Raw genomic sequence first — 15,235 nt, forward strand, 5'->3', positions numbered from 1 at the left:
CAAAAAAAAAAAAAAAAAAAAAGACTGGGCTCAGTGGCTCACAGCTGTAATCCCAGCACTTTGGGAGGCCAAGGCAGGCGGATCACCTGAGGTTGGGAGTTCAAGACCAGCCTGACCAAATGGAGAAACCTCGTCTCTACTAAAAATACAAAATTAGCCAGGCATGGTAGCACATGCCTGTAATCCCAGCTACTCGGGAGGCTGAGGCAGGAAAATCGCTTGAATCTGGGAGGCAGAGGTTGCGGTGAGCAGAGATCATGCCATTTACTCCAGTTTGGATAACAAGAGCAAAACTGCACCAGGCGCGGTGGCTCACGCCTGCAGTCCCACCACTTTGGGAGGCCGAGGCGGGCGGATCACAAGGTCAGGAGATCGAGACCATCCTGGCTAACACGGTGAAACCCTGTCTCTACTAAAAATACAAAAAATTAGCTGGGCGCGGTGGCGGGCGCCTGTAGTCCCAGCTACTCAGGAGGCTGAGGCAGGAGAACGGCGTGAACCCGGGAGGCGGAGCTTTCAGTGAGCCGAGATTGCGCCACTGCACTCCAGCCTGGGGCACAGAGCGAGACTCCGTCTCAAAAAAAAAAAAAAAAAAAAAAGGCGCAAAACTGCGTCTCAAAACAAGAAAACAAAACAACAACAAAAAACAGAACCTTAACGGAAAGAGGCCGCTAGCATATTTTCATGTACAAACCGAATGGACTCTAAGACCAGAACACCTGAACCACGCCAAAGTGCCCCCAACAGGACACGTTTCAGATGGCAGCTGGGCCTGGTATTAGGCTCTCCTGCAGCCCACATGGCCATTCTGCCATCCCAGGTCACACAGAATCAGCAGGCTCAGGTTGGCTCTTCCTCCCGGGGTGGGGTCAGCACCTCCCATCTCCCAGACACCACTCCTGCATACAGCTGGAGCTCCATAAATGCAGCAAATAATCCGAGTGTTGAAGTTGGGAGGGGCTGAGAGATGATCTAGGCCCACAGCCGCCTCGCTTTTTTATTTTTATTTTTTTTTTTTTTTGAGACGGAGTCTCGCTCTGCCGCCCAGGCTGGAGTGCAGTGGCCGGATCTCTGCTCACTGCAAGCTCCGCCTCCCGGGTTCACGCCATTCTCCTGCCTCAGCCTTCCGAGTAGCTGGGACTACAGGCGCCCGCCACCGCGCCCGGCTAGTTTTTTGTATTTTTTAGTAGAGACGGGGTTTCACCATGTTAGCCAGGATGGTCTCGATCTCCTGACCTCGTGATCCGCCCGTCTCGGCCTCCCAAAGTGCTGGGATTACAGGCTTGAGCCACCGCGCCCGGCCTCGCTTTTTTATTTTATTTTATTTTTGAGAGGGAGTTTCACTCTCGTTGCAGACTCAGAGAAGGAATCCCTGGCAGGGGGACCTGGAATTTACAGCCAAGATGCCCACAGAGCATGTCCAGAGAGGAGGCCAGCACACCCAGCTGCCCAGAACCTTGGTACCCACAGGAAAGACCCCAAAATCTCCCCCACCAAAGCTCCCTTCCTTTCTCTATCTCTCATAGGGCCTGTTCTCTCTCTACCTGGTCTATTCGTTGGGACAGCAAACGTAGCCGGAGTTCCTCTAAGTCCTGCTCAGCCTGGTGAGACTTACGAGGGAAAACATGCCCAGAATCCTCCCTCTGTCGAAAATCATGACACAACAGGACAGGAAAGCGCCGGGCAGTCTCTATGCCTGCACATGCCCCCAGCAGAAGAAAGGGCTGAGTTCCTCCCAGCCTCCTCGGGGATCACCCTTGCGGGAGGCCCCAGCAGTCACTACAGTCTGTTTCGTGGTTCAGGGTCCACTGTGTGTCATTGGATGCTTCCAGGCAATGGAATTTCTAGAAAGGTTCCTTCAACCTGGGACACCACCACCTTGGTGACCCGCCACCAACTCTGCCATGTGAAACACCTTACAGGCCTTGTGCTGGGCCAAGGATTCACCTTCCGAATCCTCATCACAGGTGGTGAAGTTTGCTGTTATCATCCCATTTTGCAGATGGGAAACTGAGGTCCGTGAAGTCACTTGCCTGGATCACACAGCTCATGATCAGTATGGGTCGGCCTAGGACACGGGCATTCTGGGGCTCACTACCAGGTGTTGCAGGTGTCACCACTAGGCGTCCCAACCAGGGAGCCCTGCCGCTGCCCCAGCCTGGAGACGTAACACTTCTCCCAGCAAGGAGGCTCCAGCGAAACCAGGGATTCCCCAGGCTCACCCTGACTCCTCGTCTTGTTAACGGACTTAATCCTTATCCTATACATGAAATAAATATTTTATCTCATCTATTTATTATTTGTTTATCACGGACATTTATCCATCCTAAGTTTACTCTCTGCTCAAATCTTCTCCACACAGGTTCACTCAGGTTACCAATTTTGTCTCAACTTCCATCAGGCAGAGCTGCGTGTGTTGCCATTGCCAACATCACAAAAAAATCCCATTTCATGCATTTCATAGGCATGAGTGACCTGACTCAAAATTATCAGTGGAACCTGCTGTATGGGGGCAGGGGTTGCATAGGACCCTGAGGCCCATGAGGTACCTGGTGCAGAGTGAGCACCCAGGAAGGGAGGCTGGGTAATTAGTACCACTGTCCGCCAGGGCTTGGTGTGGCTGATAAATTCTTGGTCTCTTCCTTTTCTCTTCGTATCGCAAGTTAACAGGTTCACTTCCCAATGTTACTCATGTCTACAAAATGGTAAGGAAAAGCAACTGTGCGAATGAGGCAAGTTATCTGTCCTGGTACCAAAGTCATGGTTACTACGGCAGTCGGCCTCCAAGATGGTCTCCAAATGATTCCCGCCTCCTGGCATTCATACCTTTCCACAATGAATCAGGCTGGCCTTGCATAACCAATAGGATACTGAGGAAATGACTGCATATGCTGTCCAAGGCTAGGTCATAAAAGGTACTGCAGCTTCAGTCTCACTCTCTTGCATCACTCACTCTGAGAAGCCAGCCGCCATATTGTGGGGAAACTCAAGCAGCCTGCTGAAGTCTGCACAGCATGAAGCTGAAGCCTTTTTGTCAGCCATGTCAGTGAGCCATTTAGGAAACAGATCCTCTATCCTTGGTCAAGCCTTCAGATGACCGTAGCCCCAGTTGATATCTTGATGGCAACCTTAAGAGAGACCAGCCAGCTAAGCCACATCTGAATTCCTGACCCACAGAAACTGAGATACTAAAATGCCTATTTTAAGCCACTAAGTTTGGGATAATTTGTACTCCACAGTAGGTAAGGAACTAATTCAGAAACAGAGACTTTTTAGTTATGAGAACCTCCCAGAGACTATGTTTCCAAAGTGTGTTCCTTGGAATGCTGATCCCAGGCTTTGCTCTGGAAAACTAAGGTCAGTTGAAGGGAGGAAGGCTGTGGATTCCAGTCTCCTGTTCAAGATTCCCATGCTGCTTGGCATATTAAAGTAGACCCCTCCATGCGAGGAAGCCGTTCCCTTAACATAGCACTTCTCAGGGGCCTTTGACTGTGGAACTCTGGTGTCAGAGCCTCAGAGCACGCTTTGGGACACAGAGCCAAACTGTCATGGTAACTGATTCCTTGAATACTTTAAACAATTGTGCCCAATATAAAACTAAAAATAGGCCAGGCCCAGTGGCTCATGCCTGTAATCCCAGGCGCTTTGGGAGACTGAGGCAAGAGGATCACTGGAGGCCAGCCTGGCTGGGCAGCATGGTAAAACCACTTCAACAACAACAACAACAACAAAAGCCAGGTATGGTGGCACACCCCTGTTGTCCAAGTTCCTTGGGAGGCTAAGGTGGGAGGATTTCTTGAGCCCAGGAGTTCAAAGCTCCTGGGTGACAAAGTGAGACCTTATCTCTGAAATTAAAGGCTGTGGTGAGCTAAGATCATGCCATTACACTCCAGTTTGAACAACAGAACAGACCCTGTCTCTAAATAAATAAAAAAATAAATAAAAATAACCAAAAATACTCACAGAATAATATCCAGAGTCCGGCCGGGCATGGTGGCTCATGCCTGTAATCCCAGCACTTTGGTAGGCCGAGGCAGGAGAAACATTTGGGGTCAGGAGTTCGAGACCAGCCCAGACAACACGGCGAAACCCTGTCTTTACTAAAAATACAAAAATTAGCCGGGCATGGTGGTGGGCACCTGTAATCCCAGCTACTCAAGAGGCTGAGGCAGGAGAATCGCTTGAACCCAGGAGGCAGAGATTGCAGTGAGCAGAGGTGGCACCACTGCACTCCAGCCTGGGCAAGAGAGAGACTCCATCTCAAAAAATAATAACAACAATAATAATAATATCCAGAGTCTGACCTACAGTATAAGATACAAGGACCAGATGGCTGCTCTGCCATGATGGGCCCCTGGCTCCTTTTCTGGTTGAGGGGCTGGTTTGCCCTGGGCCACCTCTGGTCCCTCCCATCTTATTATTATTATTATTATTATTTATTTTTTTGAGATGTGGTCTCGCACTGTTGCCTGGGCTGGAGTGCAGTGGCGCGATCTCGCCTCACTGCAACCTCTGCCTCCCGGGTTCAAGCGATTCTCCTGCCTCAGCCTCCCAAAGTAGCTGGGATTACAGCTACCCACCACCACGCCCAGCTAAATTTTTTTTGTATTTTTAGTAGAGACGGGGTTTCACCATGTTGGCCAGGCTGGTCTCAAACTCCTGACCTCATGGTCTGCCCGCCTCAGCCTCCCAAAGTGCTGGGATCACAGGCGTGAGCCACCGTACCTGGCCTCCTCCCATCTTACAATCGGTGGTGTTGGGCCAGGGTCTGGCCAGGTACCTTAGCCCATTTGGGGAGCACTTGGGATTCAGACTTTGAATCCCAAATCCTAGTGCCAGCTCCCATCAGCTCTGCCACACACGGACACATGGGTTGGGCTGCACCCTTGAGCCCCCACCCCTTCGTGGTTGCTGCATCTGGAACACCAAGGCCTCAGAGCTGGGTATTTCTCAGTGGGAATGAAACCATGGTCTTAAAACACAAGCCACTGGAAAATAGCATTTGATAGAAAAATTCATTTTACAAGCAACTTTTTAAGAGCGGATCCACCCCCTTCAGCAAGGGAAGGCTGTGCTCAGAAAACCACATTCTTTCAGGTCCCTGGGGCTGCGTGGGGGTGGGAATAGAAATCTGTCTACACGCTACAAGGCAGAGGTCTTTTCTTTTGTTAAAAACATAATTTTACCCTCATGTTGCTTCATGTTTCCTGGCACGCGCATTCTGGGGCTCTCGGGCCTTTCCGGAGGCATCTCTGCAGATACCAAGTGGCCTGCCCATTTCCCTCCAGCCAGAGGCCCAGGCATGGGCACTGAGGGTGAAGGCAATTCGTGACATCCTTACTACAAAGAATGTGGTCCCAGCTGGCACAGCCTCCATCTCACCTGGGAGCCCCTGCCCAGGCCTGCTCCCTCAGAACCCGCATCTGAATGAGACCCCACAGCGGGTCAAGGCACATTAAGGTTGGGGAGCGCTTGGATGCACCCTGATTGCAGGGTGCCCTTGGCCTGCCTACTAAGGGGCAGCCACACCTGCCTTCCTGCCTCCCCTTCCAGGGCCTCTGTCCCATCACAGACCACTCCTCAGAGGGGCCCCAGCAGAATTTCCCAAGACCTGGCCGGGCGCGGTGGCTCAAGCCTGTAATCCCAGCACTTTGGGAGGCCGAGACGGGCGGATCACGAGGTCAGGAGATCGAGACCATCCTGGCTAACACGGTGAAACCCCGTCTCTATTAAGAAATACAAAAAACTAGCCGGGCGAGGTGGCGGGCGCCTGTAGTCCCAGCTACTCGGGAGGCTGAGGCCGGAGAATGGCGTGAACCCGGGAGGCGGAGCTTGCAGTGAGCTGAGATCCGGCCACTGCAGTCCAGCCTGGGTGACAGAGCGAGACTCCGTCTCAAAAAAAAAAAAAATAAAAATAAAAATAAAAAAAAAAAAAAAAAAGAATTTCCCAAGACCCATTTCTGTGTTTATTCTTTACCACAGCATCCCTCTCTCATCACAGAAATCCAGCAAGATGAGCATTGCATGACATGGTGGGAAGTCAGGAGACCTGAAAGAGAGGTGACAGCAACATGAAAGACACTTGGTTCTTACGGAGCACTCCCAACCCGGGAGGGAGGTCCTGGGGACCCAAGGGCTCAGAGAGGGGTGGCCATCTCCCCAAGGTCAGCCTACTAAACGGCAGAGTCAGGGTGATCCCATAGCCATGGAGTTCTCCCTGCTGTCCAGGGGAAGTGAGAGTGGCCACGGGGATGGTCAGAACTGCACCTCCATCCAACTGGCTTAGCCCAGCAGTTCCCAAGTGGGGGTTCCATGGAACAAGCCTTCAAAGGCTCTCTGGTGTGGGGGGCTGGCTCCATGCTATTCACAGCCTCTCCCAGTCCCTGACCGGTCACTGCACCTTTACTGTGGGCCAGGCCACCCCAGGCTTCCTCTACCACGTTTCTTTGCTTTGGGTGGGATGGTGTCAGCCCACTGTGCCTGTTCAGTCTGCTGGGAGCTGATGGGAGTTAACAGGCATCATCTCTGCCCTTCACTAACCCAAAATGAGAACGCTTATGTTACTTAACAAATGCAGTTTGCTTGTTGGCCAAACATGGGCCTTGGGGCAAATAACAGAAGGAGGAACTTTCCCAGTGGGAAGAGAGAGAGAATTAGTTGAGAAATGTGAGGGAAGGGAAGGCATTTGTCTGGATTATTTATCTGCGGTGGCACCTGCTCTCTTATCTTTTTTTTTTTTCCCAGATGGAGTCTTGCTCTCGTCGCCCAGGCTGGAGTGCAATGGTATGATCTCTGCTCACTGCAACCTCCACCTCCCGGGTTCAGGTGATTCTCCTGCCTCAGCCTCCTGAGTAGCTGGGATTACAGGCGCCTGCCACCACACCTGGCTAATTTTTGTATTTTTAGTAGAGACAGGGTTTCGCCATGTTGTCTGGGCTGGTCTCGAACTCCTGACCCCAAATGTTTATCCTGCCTCGGTCTCTCAAAGTGCTGGGATTACAGGCGTGAGCCACTACGCCTGGCTTTTTTTTTTTTTTTTTTTTTTTGAGACAGAGTCTCACCCTGTTGCCCAGGCTGGAGTACAATGGCATGATCTCAGCTCACTGCAACCTCCACCTCGTGGGTGGGTTCAAACGATTCTCCTGCCTCAGCCTCCTGAGTAGCTGGGATTACAGGCATGCACTACTATGCTCAGCTAATTTTTTTTGTATCTTTAGTACAGACAGGGTTTCACCATGTTGGCCAGGCTGGTCTCGAACTCCTGACCTCGTGATCTGCCCATTTTAGCCTCCCAAAGTGCTGGGATTACAGGCATGAGCCACCACGCCTGGCCCATCTTTTCTTTAAAATAAAGTCCTTGCTTCCCCACTCCCACCCAGCCCTGCTGGCGATGGGGGTGGCCACAGGCTGCCCTGAGAGGCCCAGGATGGGAAGGGGCACCTCGTGCACTCATCCTGGGTTTTCACTAGATGCTCCTCGCCCCATGTTCTCTTGCAAGCTGTCCTCGAGGACATGTAGGCTCTTGTTTGCAGGTTTGCAGGGGAGCCTGGCAGAATCCAGCCGCAGACACACTTGAATTTCTTGTAGAAACCTGCACCAAGGGTGGGGGTGCGGCCAGCCCAGAAGCATTCCAGGAAGTGGGGTCTCTGCGGGGCTTCCACCCCAGCTGCTTCCCTGGCTCCTTCCAGGCAGACCTCTTCCCTCCCCTACCCCTCTCACTTCCAGCCCACAACCACAGGAGGTTGGAGGCCTTGGAGATACTGGTCAGGAGAGTGCAAAGGTTAAAGGTGAGAGCTGCAAGGTCAGATTCATACAGTAGGTGCTGCTATCAACTGGCAACTTCAGCTTGCAGCCTCTGCCCCAGACACATTTCCTCCATCTGCCAGCAGCGTGGAGGAGGTGGGGTCCCCAGAGCCCATGACAACCGGAATGCGTCTTCTCCATTCTGGACTGGAAGCCACCTCTGGGCCCAGCACAGGATTACAGGGGAGGGACACAAGGGCTTTTTTTTTTTTGAAACAGGATCTCGCTGTGTTGCCCAGGCTGGAGTGCAATGGTGCAATCATGGCTCACTGCAGCCTCAACCTCCTGGGCTCAAGTGCTCTTCCTACCTCAGCCTCCGAGTAACTAGGACTACAGGTGCCCACCACCATGTCCCGCAAATCATCTTACTCTTTGTAGCGACAGGGTCTCACCATGCTGCCCAGGCTGGTCTCAAACTCCTGGGCTCGGGCAATCCTCCTGCCTCAGCCTCCCTGAGTGCTGGGATTACAGGTGTAAGCCTGGTCCACAAGGGGTACTTAGAAATGGTTTTTCCGTGTCTAGTAGATGGACACCCAGGTCCAGAGGTCTCCAGGACCATGAACCGGGACATTCTCAGGAAGGGAATGTCAACTGGGTTTCAAATGTGGCTTCAAAAGGAGTCCACTTTGAGATGTAAAAGATGCACCATCCATCCACAATGAAGGACCTGAACTCTGATGGGGACACACCGCCAGGGGACTTTTTTTGAGATGGAGTCTCGCTCTGTTGCCCAGGCTAGAGTGTAGCGGTGTGATCTCAGCTCAATGCAACCTCTGCCTCCCAGGTTCAAGCTATTCTCCTGCCTCAGCCTCCTGAGTAGCTGGGATTACAGGCATCCGCCACCACACCCGGCTAATCTTTTGTATTTTTATAGAGATGGGGTTTCACCATGTTGGCCAGGCTGGTCTCCAACTCCTGGCCTCAAGCGATCCACCCACCTCGGCCTCCCAAAGTGCTGGGATTACAGGCGTGAGCCACCACGCCTGGCCAAGCAGACTATTTTTAAGCAAGGTCTGTGGGGTCTTTTCAGTGATTTTGTATGGGATGGATCAGTTCTGCAGCCCTGGGTGGCCCCTCTTAGGCCCATGTGTTCACAGTCTGTGCATGTGTCCCCCTCTCCTGGGAGACACGAGTGACTCCAGGGCAGGGACCATGTGTGGTTCATGCTTGTTCCCAGAAAGCTCCCCCAGTGCCCGGCTTCCGGAACTCAAAGTCTATCTGGGGTTGGGGATGTGTCTCCCCCACCAAGCTGAGCCTGGCCGAAGACCAGGACTCCATCCTGCTCACTAGAGTACCCGGGGCTCAGGCCCACAGCTGGGCTACTGACTTTTCTCACTGTGGGAACTTCAGCCGGGCCTCTCAGCTCTCTGTGCCTCATCTTCCTCACCTGGGAAGTGCAGTCTCATCTAGTTGCACCTCATGGGGTAGAGGTGAGGATGACCTGGGCAGTGAAGAGGCTGGCATGTCGCAGAGCACAGACCTGTCCACAAGTGGGGCCTCGCTGTCTGACACTCCCCATGCAATGCTGGACACAAGGAAGGTGCTGGTACTGCCTGGAGTTCAGGCAGATAGTTTTCCAAAACATTTCTTTTTCTTTTTCTTTTTTTTTTTTTTTTTTTGAGATGGAGTTTCCCTCTTGTTGCCCAGGCTGGAGTGCAATGGTGCAATCTTGGCTCACCACAACCTCTGCCTCCCGGGTTCAAGTCATTCTCCTGCCTCAGCCTCCCGAGCAGCTGGGATTACAGGCATGCGCCACTACGCCTGGCTAATTTTGTATTTTTAGTAGAGACAAGGTTTCTCCATGTTGGTCAGGCTGGTCTCAAAGCCTCAACCTCAGGTGATCCACCTGCCTCGGCCTCCCAAAGTGCTAGGATTACAGGCGTGAGCCACTGCACCTGGCAACAACCTTTCTTTTTTTCTTTTTTTCTTTTTTTTTTTTTGAGACGGAGTCTAGTTCTGTTGCCCAGGCTGGAGTGCAGTGGCGCGATCTCGGCTCACTGCAAGCTCCACCTCCCGGGTTCACGCGATTCTCCTGGCTCAGCCTCCCGAGGAGCTGGGACTACAGGCGCCCCGCCACCTCGCCCGGCTAGCTTTTTGTATTTTTAGTAGAGACGGGGTTTCACTGTGATCTCGATCTCCTGACCTCGTGATCCGCCCGCCTCGGCCTCCCAAAGTGCTGGGATTACAGGCATGAGCCACTGCGCCCGGCTAACAACCTTTCTTAAAGTTTAGGGATAAAGATGGTGTGTTATTGGTGGGAGATGTGAGAGTTTGTTTTTGTTTTTTGTTTTTAAGGGAAAGCTTGACGTTTCTCTTCTTTTTCCCGTTCCCCAGCAGACTAACACCAACCAGGCTCCTGCTGCCGCGCCAAGTGCTGTACTGGGCCGCATACTAAGGAAAAGGAATTCAGGATATTTGGAAACCAACTTCCAAAGGGTCCAGGTTAAGGAGAGAGAGATGACCTCCTGGGACCCCACCCTCCTGCCTGAGCCTGGAACCCTAGAAACCAGACCTAGCTGCGGACACGTGCCCACGCCAGCCCCCCACACACGGTGCCCTCTGAATCCAGGCATGCTCATGGTCTTTTGAGGAGACAGGTTGATTGTGTTAGGGACGTTGCACCTACAAAATCCATCAGCCTGTACATGGTCGGACATTCGCTTAGGACAAACAAAACGCAGCAAACTCTAAAATCCACGTGCAGGGCCTCTCTGGCAGTGAATGACGGTAGTATTGGTCTTTTGGCCAGACATCAAGCAAGACACTTGCCATGCAGGAGGTCAACATGTCCCCATTTCACAAGTGAGGAATTCAAGGTTCAGAGAGGTCAAATGAGACTCCCAAGGCCACTCAGTGGCAGGGCCAAGCTCCAACCCTGAGAGTCTCTGATGATAACCCCAGTCTCACCAGGACACCTGCTTAAACCCCCCTGAACCAGGGGACCCCCAGGAGATAAGCAACAGGTATCAAATGCACATATGAATACCCAGGCCAGTCATCACATGGGAAGGTTATATGTACTGAGAAAACTTCTCAGAGTGGGAATCAAAGTGACAAACATGGAAAATTTGAATCGGGTCACGCAAAACCGAGTGACTCTAGAAGAATGCAACTTCCCTGAGACTGAGCTAACTCTGGCCAACTTTTGCCTGATTCCTAGATAAGGATGGAAAAGGTTGGGGGGCAGACAGCAGTTCAGAGGCCTCACTGGCTTTAGTATAAGGCCTGAGAATGGGCAGAGGGAGGAAAGACTCGGGCTCTGAGGCTCTCTTGGGCTGGGGAGTCTCTTAAGCAGCTGTGTGAGGTGGGAGCCAGAAGTGGACTCTTGAGACAGACAAATCTGATGTTTCTTCCAAGCCAGCCATGTGACCTCTCTGACCCTCAGTCTCTTCATCTGAAATGTGTCCAGCAAAGCTTTATTGACTGGCTGCTCCATGCGGGGCGGATGCTGGGTGCCGGGGACTCAGCCATGAATGGGAGAGACCAGATTGGAGCCCTCACCAAGCTCACTCCTAACGGGGAGACAGCGAATTTGGAGATGAGCAGATTCTGACATCAGTTGTAAGGAAATAACACAGGGATTCAATAATCCCTTTCTCGGGTGGGGCTCAGGGTGGGCATCCGAGTCAAGGCTGAGTCTAGCACGGACCCCGGGGTGAGCGCTCAGTCGGCGGAAGCTGCTTTTGCAGCTGCAGAAGTTCTATTAACATAACCTGTGTAAAACGGGGCTGCCTTGGGGGCCAGTCTCATCACGGCGGTCACGCTCAGAAAAACACCAGTCTGACATCCCCAAATCACTGAAAAGCAGTTTAAATCTTCCCGAAATCTTTCAAAGAGACACCAAAGGGGAATTCCTTTGCGTATCACACACAAAAGACATTTTCCAGCCTCTCTGCCGGGAGGTCTCATGGTAGCTGCCTCGGGAATATCTCCCTTCCCACTCCCTCCTTTTTATCCTTATCAGAGAGGTGGGCGCGCTGGGCCTGGTCCCAGGAGACAGGGGACTGGGCTGGATCCAGCCTTTGTCCTCCCTAGCTGTGGGCTCCTGCGTGCATTGCTTAACTACTCTGTGCCTCAGTTTCCTCATCTGCAAATCATAGATACCAATTGCACCGCCTGCAGGGGGCTCTTGTGGGAATTCTAGGAAATAATCCCCATGAAATACATGAGAGAGGCAGGCACACAGCTAGACGATTGACGTGTGAGCTACTAACACGATCTCTCTCTGCCCCCCTCACCCACCTCTCCTTTGCACCCACCCCAGTCAGGAGCTCTGGGCGGCGCCTCCTATAGGTCAGTGTGGGTTTTCTAGGTCCCACCGCTCAGCGGCAGCTCGACCCACTGTCCCAGACAGCACAGGCAAAAGGCCAGGGCTGGCCAGGCAGAACTGGGAACTATCTTAGGAGGGGACAACAGGGCCTGGGACCATGCTTATCCCTGCCCCCTCTAAGGTTGCATCCTCTCTTAGGTGGCACACATAAAGGGCAGGGTCCCTGGGCATCAGTGCTCTGAGGGCAGAACCAAGCGAATGCCCTCTTAGGGCCTGTCGATGTGCTGGGGAAATGTGGCTCCCCACCCATGAAGCTGATGCTTGCTCCAAGCCTGGGTGCCCTGGCCAAGGTGGCCACAGAGCAGAGGATTCAGATGTCTCACTCCCTGAGGGGCTCCAGGCCAGGCCCTGGCAACACAGCTGTGAACAGCCATGTGGTTCCTGCCCTCATGGAGCTCACAGCCCTGTGAGCAAAGCAGGCAATCGGCCTGAGCATGGGGTGCGAAACCCAGAGTGGGCAGAAGAGGATGGGCTGAGCAACAGAGAGGGCTTCCCAGAGAAAGAGGCACTGAAGGGAAGGGTTTGCGTGGGAAGAAAAGGGGCTCCTGGCAGAGGCCACAGCCTGGGCAAGAGCCTGGAAGAGAAAAGTGGTGGGTTCGAGGGGCTGCAGGTGTCCTCACCCACCTCCCCCGACAGGTGCGGTTTATTGCTCAAGACCACATACACCATCTCACGTGGTCCCCACTGCCACCTGGAGAGGTCAGAGGGCAGGAACTCTTATTCCCAGTTCACACTGGGACAATTCCCAGCTGGACTAGAACCCCGATTTCCTGACTCCTGGCTCAGGTGAAAGAGCCAACATAAGGCTGGGCCCACAGCAGCCCTGGCATTTGACCAGCAGTCAGGTGGACCCAATTTTCATCACTTCCCTTTAACAGATGAAGAAATTGAGGCTTAGGGAGGGCACGACACCCCTCAACTGCCACAGTTTTTGTCTCTCTCGGGGCCCTAGGACAAGCCTGAGGTGCAGAAAAGCCCTCCCTGGGTGAGGCAAGAAACAGAGCTGGGAACAGGGGTGACTTGGGGTGAAGGAAGGAGGGGAGCGAGGATGGGTTTTGGAAATCCACACCGGGCGGGGAAAGGCGAAGGAATGTGGGTGAGACGGGGTGCGCCGGTCCCGGAGGGGCCCAGGGCCTCAGGCAGCCCCCTCCCTCCCTGCCTCCCAGGTAAGACCCTAGCTTCGCGGAAGAAAACACCCCTCAGGTGGGCGGGGAGGAGGGCCACCGCCTCCTGGCCACCCAATCAGAGACATTCCCAGTCTGATGGCGGAGGCCGCCAGGGCCAAGGGCTCGCAGGGCCTTCCCCGGGGAGCCCCCGAGACCTGCCCCGGACTCGGAGGCCCACCGCCCACCGCCCGCCCCCAGCCTCATTAGCACCGACACCCGTCGTCCTCCCCTCGGTTTCCGATGGCTCCAGAATTTAAAGGTTAAATCCTAACCTCGTCTCAGCAGTTTCTCCCGGCTTTGCCTACCCAGCGCCAGTTGCTGGTAATTATATGCATCTCCGAGCAGCCAATCAGCTGTCAGACTGACAGATACTGATCTTTTCGTTTTATTTTTAGCTCTGTGCTTCCCCCTCTAGTTGCAAAAAAAAATTCTGTTTGTTCTGTGTGCTGCTGCCTCGCTTCCAGCCCTGCAGCCGGCTCTCATCTCCGCCAGCCAGGCGGGAGCAGGCAGCCGCCGGGGCTGGAGCCTGCGGTCCCCGCCCGAAAGCGGGGAACAGAACGTGCCCGCCGCCCCCGAGCTGCGGACCGCCCTGCCCAGAGCAGCCCCCAGGGAAGGGAGGAGGCCGGGGCGCTGCGGGCACCTTGGATGCAAACACCAGAGGGGCTGTGCTCGGTCTTGGGGGCCACGCATGGGAGGAAGCAAGCCCGTACCTGCGGGCTGGGGGCTTGGAGAGAAAGACACACACAGAGACAGTGAGAGACAGAGAGACGTGCACAGGCAGAGACAAGCTAGACTGAGGGCGGAGGGGAAAAAGACAAGCACGTTCCCCCCTGGAAGCATTCGTCCCCCATCCCCCGGAACAGAAGAGGGCAGGAGTGGCCTCAGCCCCGCCCTGGAGTGGGGCTCAGAGGGGAGTTGCCAGCCCCGGGCCCCCCAGGGCTCAGGCCGGGAACCTGGGCCGCCCCTCCCAGGCCTGGTGCCTCATCTGCCACTGAAGGCCGAGTGAAGTGCTCTTCAGGATCATTTGCGAGTTGTTCTGGAAGGTTCTGTGGGCCTTCCTGGAGGCTGGCAGGTGTAGGGGCCTGGCAGGAGGGAGGCCCCTAGTCATACAGCTTCTCTGGAGGGAGAGGCAGCGACTGAGGGCCAGGAAAGCTCTTAGGTCCCAGTGAGTCTCGCAGACAGTGGAGGGGTCTGATCCAGGGGGGCCGGCGCTGAAGAGCTATGGGAGTGATTGTGAAGTTTCCTTCCATCCTCGCAGCTCTGTAGTTTGCAAAGTGTTCGCTTTGCCCCAGTGGCCTCTGCTTCTGCCCCATAGTTAGCTCCAGAATGGAGTGAAATAGGGGTCTGGGAGGCCTGGTGAGCCTCACCTGTTTTCTGATGGGCCCTGGGGCTGGCATGGGGGGAGTGTCACCTAATGGTTCCGGCGTCGAGGCACAACACAGCTAGTTCAAGCCCTAGCGTTGCTGTTTACCAGATCTGTGACCCTGAGTGAATGACTTGAGCCCTCTTGGCCCCAGTGTCCCCACTGGGAAGGTGGGCCCCCACCCCACCCTGCACCCCACAGGGTGGCTTGGGGCCAGAAGTCACTCTGTCTGGGCGCTGCTCCCGGCCCCGGCATCCACAGGCCCGGCACACTTGTGAGCAGGTATTATTAGCTTCTCCGTTTTGCGGATGGGGAAACTGAGGTTCATGTGACTTGTAATTGGCAGAACTGGGACTAGAAACACCCCCCCACTTTTGGCTTCCTTTTCTCTGACACCACAGATGGCGCGCTGAGAAAAAAGAGAAGAGCGGGAGAAGGGAATTAGGAGCCTGAGAGAGATGGAGGGAGGCAGAAGCGCCGTGATCAATTACTTGGGCTATAAATTTCTGCTGTTTTGCAAAGTGAGCACACAACCTCCGAGAGGCAGAGCTCCCTGGGCAGGCTCTGGAGAAA

General features: G+C 54.0%; 1 pseudogene; it reads right to left on the reverse strand.

The window, feature by feature from the left end:
* Positions 1-12,125: 12,125 nt before the first annotated feature.
* LOC112608681 lies at positions 12,126-12,802 on the reverse strand (annotated as a pseudogene).
* Positions 12,803-15,235: the final 2,433 nt, after the last annotated feature.

This window comes from Theropithecus gelada, chromosome 15, assembly GCF_003255815.1.
Source record: "Theropithecus gelada isolate Dixy chromosome 15, Tgel_1.0, whole genome shotgun sequence".
Taxonomy (NCBI): domain Eukaryota; kingdom Metazoa; phylum Chordata; class Mammalia; order Primates; family Cercopithecidae; genus Theropithecus; species Theropithecus gelada.